General features: G+C 47.3%; 1 protein-coding gene across 2 annotated transcripts in view; it reads left to right on the top strand.

Moving 5' to 3' along the window:
* Positions 1 to 7688: 7688 nt before the first annotated feature.
* The window catches only part of TAB3 (TGF-beta activated kinase 1 (MAP3K7) binding protein 3), an 85403-nt gene continuing 83872 nt past the window's right edge, over positions 7689 to 9219 (top strand). For both annotated transcript variants that reach the window (XM_026513278.4, XM_026513275.4), the window contains exon 1: positions 7689 to 7857. The gene's annotated coding sequence lies outside the window, so the exon portion shown is untranslated. The remainder of the gene's footprint in view (positions 7858 to 9219) is intronic.

The following is a 9219-nucleotide window of genomic DNA, read 5'->3' as shown; positions in this document are numbered from 1 at the left end:
ATCATGGTCTCGAGTGTTCCAACTACTCATTTCTTATACTCATTCATTCATGCTATATCAGTTTAGAATCTTTTGTTGGCAAGCAATAGAAAACTTACCTTCAACAGGCTTATGCAGAAAAGAAAATGTATTAGTTCATGTAAATGAATGGTATAGGGGATAGGGCTGGCATATTTTTTTAATTTTTAAAATTATTTTAAAGATTGTATTTATTTATTTAGAGAGCAAGTGAGCATGAGCAAGGGGAGGGGCAGAGGGAGCGGGAGAGAGAGTCTCAAGCAGACTCCACGCTGAGCACAGAGCCCAATGCCATGACCCTAAGATCACGATCTAAGCCAAAATCAAGAGTCAGAAGCCCAGCCAAGTGAGCCACGCAGGCGTCCGTGTGCTGGCTCTAAGTACTACCGGAGTTCAAATGATGTCCCAAACCTACGTCCTTTTTCTCTCTCGCTCTCTTCATCTCTCAATTCATTTCCTTTGGGTTGTTACCATTCTTTTTTTTTTTTTTTTAAGATTTTATTTATTTATTTGACAGAGAAAGACAGAGAGCACAAGCAGAGGGAGCGGGACAGGGAGAAGAGATGTGGGGCTCGTTCCTAGGACCATGGGATCATGACCTGTTCCAAAGGCAGATGTTTAATGGCTGAGCCACCCAGGCACCCCGGGTTGCTACCATTCTTTAGACGAGTTCCCTCTGTGGTCATGAGATGGCTGTTGTAACCCCAGACTTCCATCCTCTAGGAAAAGTGAGAATGTCTTCCCCGGATGTCTCAGAAAAGTCTTATTGCATCTGAGTTGTTCTGCCTGAGTCACGTGCCCACCCCTGAACCAATTACTGTGGCTTAAGGATTATGAGGCTCTGATTAGCCAGAACTGAATAATGTGATCACCTTGGGAGCTGGAGGTAGAGGAACTTCATTAGAGGCACATAAACTGAAAAAGGGGAGTAGTCTCTTCCATCCCCCACCAAGGGAAATCTGGGACGATTACTAGAAGGGTTGGTAGGTGCTAGACAACAAAACAACTCAGTGGAATATACATAGGTTTACTATACAGAGGGCTTAGATGGGCTTCTCCAGAAAGAGATTTTGAGATGAATAACTGAGTGCAGGAGGTTTATTGAGAAATTCTCTTGGGAAATACACCAGGAAGAAAGGAAAACAAAATGGGAAAGAGGGAAACACTGACCCATGATGACAATGCAACCAGGACTTCAGCCTATCTCACATGGAGCTCTGAAGCTGGAATGGTTCTTGAGAGTATCCCGAATTAATGAAAGGATGCCAAGTCTTTGTATTTCCACCTTAGCTAGTCATTGGCTGTGGGTCACCCACTGGGAAAGTGCATAACCTTCGTGAGGCAGATCCCTGAAGCAAAGGCAATTCCCAGTGAGTTACAGAGATGTCACCTGTCAGGAATCAATACCCCCAGTAACTTGGGGATAGGTGCATTGCTCTGAACAGGGGATCTCAGTGGATTACCGTGGTATCCCCTACAAATGCTCTCTACCATTGCTGTAGCCTTAGCAAGGTCGCTCCATAAGAACTTTTCCTAATTCACCTACCCACTCATTCTCTTCTACCTGCCTAGCCAAAAATGGTGTTAACCTCTCCTGTCTTCCCCCGGCACGGTTATCCACCATCTCCGTGCAAATCTACACTGCTGGCTCATTACAGAAGAGATTTTTATTTATTTACTTACTTATTTTAAACTTTTTTAAAAAAAGATTTTATTTATTCATTTATTTGACACAGAGAGAGAGAGAGTGTGTACAAGCAGGGGGAGTGTCAGGCAGAGGGAGAGGGAGAAGCAGGCTCCCCACTGAGCAGGGAGCCCAACGCAGGGCTCAATCCCAGGACCCCGAGATCATGACCTGAGTCGAAGGCAGACACTTAACCGACTGAGCCACCCAGGAACCCCTAAACTATTTTTTTTAAAGTAATCTCTCTGCCCAACACAGGACTCGAACTCACAATCCCTGAGATGAAGAGTTGCATGCTCTACTGACTGAGCCAGCCAGGCATCCCTAGAGAAGAGATTTTTAAAATAAATCTATTTTATGATTCTCTCAACTTGAGAGTTGAGGAAGGTGGGCAACTGGCAGCCTGTGCATTAGGGTTCCCTCAGAGCATTGGTGAGCTTATGTAGCATTAAGGAAGGATACAATGAGAGTCGCAGTGAATTTATTTAGAAGTTGATACTGAGCATGTTTTCTATTTGAAATGTACTTTTTTGGGGGGGAGAGGGATTAGAGATTACTTGGTACTGGTCAAGAGAACTGGAACCCTAAATGTTTTCATTCCGATTATTAATTAACCTTTGACTTTAAACAAGAAAAAGACATTGAACCAACTGTGATTAAGCTATATTAAGAGAGATAGTTTCCACTCCTGAGATGACAGCCTTGGTAGAGATGAACCAGCGGGGAGGGGACCACTGGATGGGGGCACTGGTGGTTAGGAATGCGGACTAGCAAGGAGAAGGAAGGATGTGAAAGGCGTGATTCTGGTCAGCAGCTGGAGTTGCTGAGATTGTTGTACTATACCCACCCGGTTCAGGTGATGGCCTGAGACCAATCCTATTTCTCTGGCTTGTTCTAAAAAGAGTGCTGGTGAGTATAGATGAGTCATGTTCCAGAAAGAGCACTATCCCATTATCCATCACCAGATCACAACTCCCAAGTCAGAGAATGCTGAAACATGAGACGATGAGCGTGTCCTGTCCTGGAACAGGGGGTGAAAGGGTGCTGGTGCTGGGCGACTGGCATCTTCACCTTCTTGGTCCTTTGCACTTAATTCATAACTTCATTTTTCTTCTTTAAATGTCTTGGTATAAAAGGGCTAAATCCCATTGTTCCTTGTGGTTATAATAAGGACAATTAGAATTGGCTGCATTTACTTCTTTCAGCAAGCTCAGAAGGCACTTTGACACACTCATTATTTAGGGTACTGGCCAGTATAGGGACAAGTGCTAAATGAAGGCTAGGAGGAAAGCAAAACAGGAGGTAGAACATAGGGAACAATTCAGGTAATGAGGAACCTCTTTCCCACTGAGAATACCAAAGCACAAGGTAAAAAACAGTCAAGGGGTCTACACGAAAGTGAACATTAACGTAATTTAAAGAGTATTTTAGTACAAAGAGTACACTTGTCTGAAAGTGATACTGAGAAATTATGATGCTGGTTTGCAGGCAAAAATCTAACTAGAACCACAGAACTGCCTTTCTTCCAGAGGGATGGGTTGCACTCCAACCTAGCCTGCCATGGGACCCCCTCCTCTCACAAGAGGACTGCAACATCCCATCAGCTTCAAGGTCCCAGAAAATGCCTATAAACAGCAGGTACCCCAAATCCAGATTACCTGGCACCAAGCAGGCCAAGTAGTCCATCACCAACAAGGTTCCTCATAGGCTTGCTCCATAAGAAGGGACCCTGCCAATGGAAGCCAGACTCACCCTTCAGGTCCAACAAGGGTTCCTTCTCGCTGAGGCTCAATTAGCTGCTACTGACCCAACCCACCACCTGCAGAAACCAACACTGAGCCACAGTATGGCACCATTTCTCAGGAGACCAACCAGCCACTTGGGCAAAATGATTACTTTGGATCTCTTCCACATGGGGTGGGTGTGACTGTGGGGCAGCAATTCATTCTATCTAGGACTGATTCATACTCTAGTTATGAGTTTGCCTTTCCTATCCACAGGTCCCCCGGCAGGACTACCATTCAAGAGTTTACAAAACTGTCATCCATTGACAAGGTATCCCATATAGTGTTGCTTAAAACCAACGGATTGTGTTACTGCAAAGGGGCTGCACGTGACCATGAGAACCAGTGGTCTCATTATATGCTTCGTCACTCAGAAGCAGACAGCTTAATGAAATGGGCCCATTAAAGGCCCAGCTAACTTTTTAGCTCTGTATACGTGCTGCCAAAGTGCGCACAACTTTTTAGCTTTTAGATCATACCACGTGGAATTGGGGTGATTTGGCAAGAGGGGGCCCTTGTTAGTCCCATGAAGAGCCACTATTCTTGTCACCATGAGTTACCCTGGGTGAGACAAGAAGAAGAGCAGCCCACCTGAGGCCAATCTAAATTGCTGACCAACTGGGGTACCTGGCTGACTCAGTCGGTGGAGTGTGCAACCTTTGACCTCCGGGTTGTAAATTCAAGGCCCACGTTGTGTGTAGAGATTACAAAAAAAAAAAAAACACAAAGTAAATAAAAAATCCTTAAATTGCTGACCTCCTGTATAATGAACAAATAAAATGGTTATTAGTTTAGTCTATTGTGTTTTGCAATGGTTTATTACGTGGCAATAGATTATTGACACAAATGAGGCCAAAAATATCTGAAATGGTACATAGATGGATCTGATGCAGCTGAAGAAAATACGTGCTATGTTCTATCACATTCCAAAGAGAGCTCTAGGCCCTTCCCTAAAGGCTCACCAAGAGGCAGCAAAACTGGGTCTAGAACTACAACCCAAACACTTCCTCCAGCTGAAACAAGAGAAGACTAAAAGGGAGATTTTGACTAGTTATTATCGCTCAGGGACTATTGTAGATTTTCTCTTCCACTGGAGAAGGCAAAGCCAAAGTGAGAGGAGGACCTCTGAGAGCTGAGGTAGGAGCGTCTTAAAGATATATCACACTCTAGCTGCTTGCTTGAACCGTAGCTACTTGAGGATTTTAGGGGAGACAGAATTTTAGGGAGAGCTGGTCACATGTCCTTGGAGTTTGGAGACCAGAATCAGCACAGACACTGCTGCCTGCCTTTTGCCAGAGGGATTCTGAACACAGGAAGCTTGCTGAAGCAGCAATGACAGGGCAGCCTATCTGTTACTCAGCATGGCAAGCATATGTGTGTTTCCTATGGATCGAGTGATGGTCACAGAAAACAAAAAAGCTTGAGCCTCTTGCTTGTGCCCTGCCAAAGGCCCTGCCGATGGGTACGGGGATCCCAGCAGTAAGAAGCTGTGGGTATTCCACAAGGGCAGTCTGTAGCAAAGAACTATGCCACATGGAGGGTGTTGAAGAATCACACTCGCCTCATCGAGAGCCAGCATTTGGATGCCAGTCACCTAGAAGACATGGACAACCAAGAGAGGACTTTTAGCAACATCAGAAAGTAAAAGAGACCAGGGGTTGAGGAGAGAGAGGGCCGGCAGGGGAAAGAGCATCATATGTGTCCTAGGACGTGCATCCAATCTCCCAGTGGGAGGCTAAGAAGAACCTCCAAAAGCAACCCGCAGAGAAAGAGCCGATTTTAGGCATCTGCTGTGTCCGGAGACAACAAAACCATCTTATGACTATAACCTGTAAAGCAGGAAATGATCTACCTCCATTCCCACCCTCTTCATCCTTGGAGGAGAAGAAACTGTGGTTAGAAAAATGGGGAGGGAGAGGTGGAACCGTAAGGAACAGAGTGAGGATTATACTTGCTTCTTTGACTTTAAGCCCCTCACTGGTGGCAGAACCCAACTCGGAGAGAGGACAAGAAATAACTATAAACCAAGTTCTGAGTTTTGATTATTTTATCAGGCTGCTGGTTCCCCATCAACACCTCCCAACACCTCCTACCCCTCCACACCCTTTTTTCTGAAGTCATGGAATTTTTAGCTAGGTATGAGACTGCTGAGAATAAGAATACATTTCTCAGTCTCCCTTGCAGGTAAATACATTAACGTGAATAAGTTCTGGCTAACAGGTTTTGAACATAAATGATGTTAACCACTTCTGGGTTGTACCCCTAAAGGAAATGGGTACATCTTCCCCTTCCTGATGACTGGAATGTGCTGTGGTACTGAGCCATTCTGGACCAAATATACTAGGACAGTACTCTAGGGATGGTGGAGCAAGAAGACAGAAGACAAACTCCAGCTCACTCTGTGGAACAGAGCTGCTGTTATCAGTCCACTTTGGCCATATAATAAGTGAAAGTCTCAGGGGCATACTACGATGGACATTTATTTCTCACTCAGGGCCTTGGGAGTGGGCTGGGGCAGTTCTGTTGGGTATGAAACCCTGAACTCAAAACAGGTTTTTTACCAGTGTGCCAGCTATGTGGGGTGGATGACAGGAGTGGAAGGCCCCCCTTCTGACCACATCCAGCTTCCAAAATGAGTGGCTCTGAACACCAGAGCTGCTCTGCTGGTGGGTGTGGGTCCGGTTCAGCTCCACTCTAGTGTCTCTTTCTCATTTGCATCTTTCAGGACAGTGCAAGTTCCTTCCCATCGCGGCAGGTGGGACGCGGTTTGCAGTTTTTCCCACACCTGCAGACACAGCATCTTGAGCCCTGATCTATCAGAGACACCAGCAGCAGTAGGGGCTGTTGCCTCCTCAGAGGTCTGAGTTTCAGCTCCACACAGCTCCTTCTAGATCTCTAAATTTTAATAATCCCAACCTCTTCCCTTGGTCCCCATAGCCGCTATGCCACTAGAGCACAATGGCTATATCTGCCACATATTGAGTCCTCTTCTTGCGTTTTCAGTTATCTAATTATCATTTCTTTGTATTAAATTCTGTTAAAACAATCAGGTGGTTTGTTTCCCTCCATTCAACTGACTGATTCAATGGACTAAATCCTATGCCTGTGAGACTACCTTCAAGAATTTGCTCTTTGACATATTTCATGATAGTCTGCTCCCACTACCTGCCACTCCTCTCTGCACTTATTTTCGTTATAGAATTTACTCTGCTGAACTGTCATCATTGTTTTTTTCTCATCCATCGCCATCCCAGGCTAATAGCTCCTTGAGGATAGAGCACATGTCCCTTTCCTCAGTACCTGGCACACAGGAAACTCTCAACAACACACGTTTGAATGAATGAATAAATTCATTTTTCCAGTAAGGAAAATAAAACAGGAACGGAAGCAGTTAATAGTATGCGATTTGGAAGGTTCACACTGCGCCAAAATGAAAGAGAAAGTTAAATGGTGATGTGAGAAACAGGAGGGCTGTGGCTTCCAGCAACGAGCCCAGCTCGGAGAACCCAGCGAGCTCTCAATAAAAAACGCGAATCGACAACAGGATGAAAGGGCAGCTGAGACTCTGCAAAGAATACTCGGTAACCGGGAGAGCAAGGAGAAGGAAAAGGTTAGAGGACTCCCGGGGACGCCAAATCGGCCGTTCGGGCTCTAGAGGGATGATCCAGCCTTAGGCGACGCCCCTCTGTTCTCAACCAGTCCTGCCCAACCCTTTCCCGGGTTTCAGTTCTGGTTCCTCCGCCCACTCCTTCTCCGCCCCGCGCCTCTAGAAGGAAACAGGTAAAACACGGAGAACTGGGTCTTACTTCAGGAGCCGTTCTGGGCATGCGTCAATCCCGGCCCCCGCGCAGGCGCAATAACTTCCGCTGTAGCTGGTACCGCCCATTTTCGCTTTGCGGGAGCGTTTGCTCTCAGGCCAGCTCACGCTGCCCTAATTGACCACTTTTCCTGTGGGGACCCCCCGCCTTCTAGTTACTGTGGGGTGTGTGTAGGGGGAGCGGGGAAGACGGGAAGTCTCGCGAAATCGCCTTCGGCCGTCTCCGGTGGCGCCATCTTTGTGCCTGGCGAGCGACGGCGCCCGACAGGAGTCCTGAAGCCCGCGGATCGCTTGCCAAGCTCTAGCAGAGACCGGATCCAGGAAATACGAGGCGGGCCTCGGTGGGAGGGACGAACTGAGGGAGGAGGGAGGGAAGGAAAGGGGGCGGCGGCGGCGGCGGCGGCGGCTCCTCTCACCGGATCCGGTCCCCGCGCGGCGCGCACCCGAGGGGGGTCGGGCGGGGAAGCGGCGCCGGCCCGGACCCCCTCGCGGGAGCAAGCGGCAGGCGAGAAGTCGAGGCAGCGGCAGCGGCAGTCAAGAGCAGCGGCTGCTGGGTGAGTGTCCCCGAGGAGGGCCCGGCACCTGCCCGAGCCTGGGCGTCAGGGGGTGGCCCCGGGGTCGTCTCGGTGACCCAGCGCCCGGGCAGTGGGTGTGCGCGCGTCTGCGGGGGTCCTGGGGTTCGGCTTGGCCTGGGGTTGCGGCGGACACTAGGAACTGCGGGGCTGCCGGAGGTCTGCGCAGGGCCTGGCGCGCCCGCCCCAGACGCCCCGGGAGGCCGAGGAGAGAGGGAGTGGCCGGGGGCCTCGGTTGGCTCTCGCCCCCCGAACCGGCGCGGGGGGAGGTGGGTGGGAATGATGTCCTTCCTCGCCGCACCCTGGATATTGCGGAGAGTGAACCTCGGTGGACGGGCTTCAAGCCCCAGCAAGGCGTTTGGGGATGAGGACTAACCAGCATCAAGGTTGGGTCTGTTGAGGGTGTTGAGAGATGTGGGGGAAGGTTAGTAGTAATAGTAATTGTTCTATACGGGGTTTGTAAATTGGCGGCAGGTGTGGAGTAAGGCGAAAACATTGTCTCCGTTCTTTTAACAAAGATCACACAAGCAGTCCTCTGAGGTCCAGTGACAGATTAGAGTTATTCCCAGTTGGAGTTGTGTAGTTTAGTACTGTATGCCAGCTCATTAAAGTGCATAAAAACAAGATTTGGGGGGATGGGAGGGGAGGACAAGGTACGTTATAAAGTAGGGTGCATATAAAGTCAAAAGTTCATAGTGTTGATAGAAAGCATTTTTGTCCTTACTGAAACGTAATTTATTTAAATTGCTTAAGGACACTTATCACCTTTGGTCTAGACAGGGCTTGTCAATTCCATGTGTTCTTCAGTGACATTTGTCAATCCGACAATAATTTCAGCATCTGATGTATTTATTTCTGGTTTGTAAAAGAACAAAAATGAACGGGAAAGAAGAACAATTTGACAAACGTAGCTTTTGCTCACTTTTTCATTTTGGAAGAATGAAGGGATTTGTTTTTTTTCTTAGCCTTGTGAATGTTTTGCAGTTGTGTATCAGAACATTTTAAGAAGGAAGAAATATTTCGATCAAGAATAGGTTTTTGAGACGAGAGTTTAGTTTTTCACGGTGTTTTAAAGGGCATCATCGCCCATGGTAAATTTTGTGATGGTGTCAGGAGTGCAAGCAAATACACATACATATTTTAAAGCATTGTGTCATATGAAGTTTTTCAACTTTAGCCTCCCCCCCCACCCAGTTTTGCCTGTGACTAGTTTAATCAAAGGAAAGACTTTAGTGAAGATAAATATTAAATATATGACTTTCATCTTTACGTTGGACAGAACCTGTGTTCTGTCACTCTGAATTTTCTTCCACGTGTGGATTTGCCACAATCTCCTCAATTATA

This window comes from Ursus arctos, chromosome X (genome assembly GCF_023065955.2).
Source record: "Ursus arctos isolate Adak ecotype North America chromosome X, UrsArc2.0, whole genome shotgun sequence".
Classification (NCBI taxonomy): domain Eukaryota; kingdom Metazoa; phylum Chordata; class Mammalia; order Carnivora; family Ursidae; genus Ursus; species Ursus arctos.
Note: the sequence above shows the minus strand (reverse complement) of the source record. Positions and strands in the feature narration are given on the sequence as shown.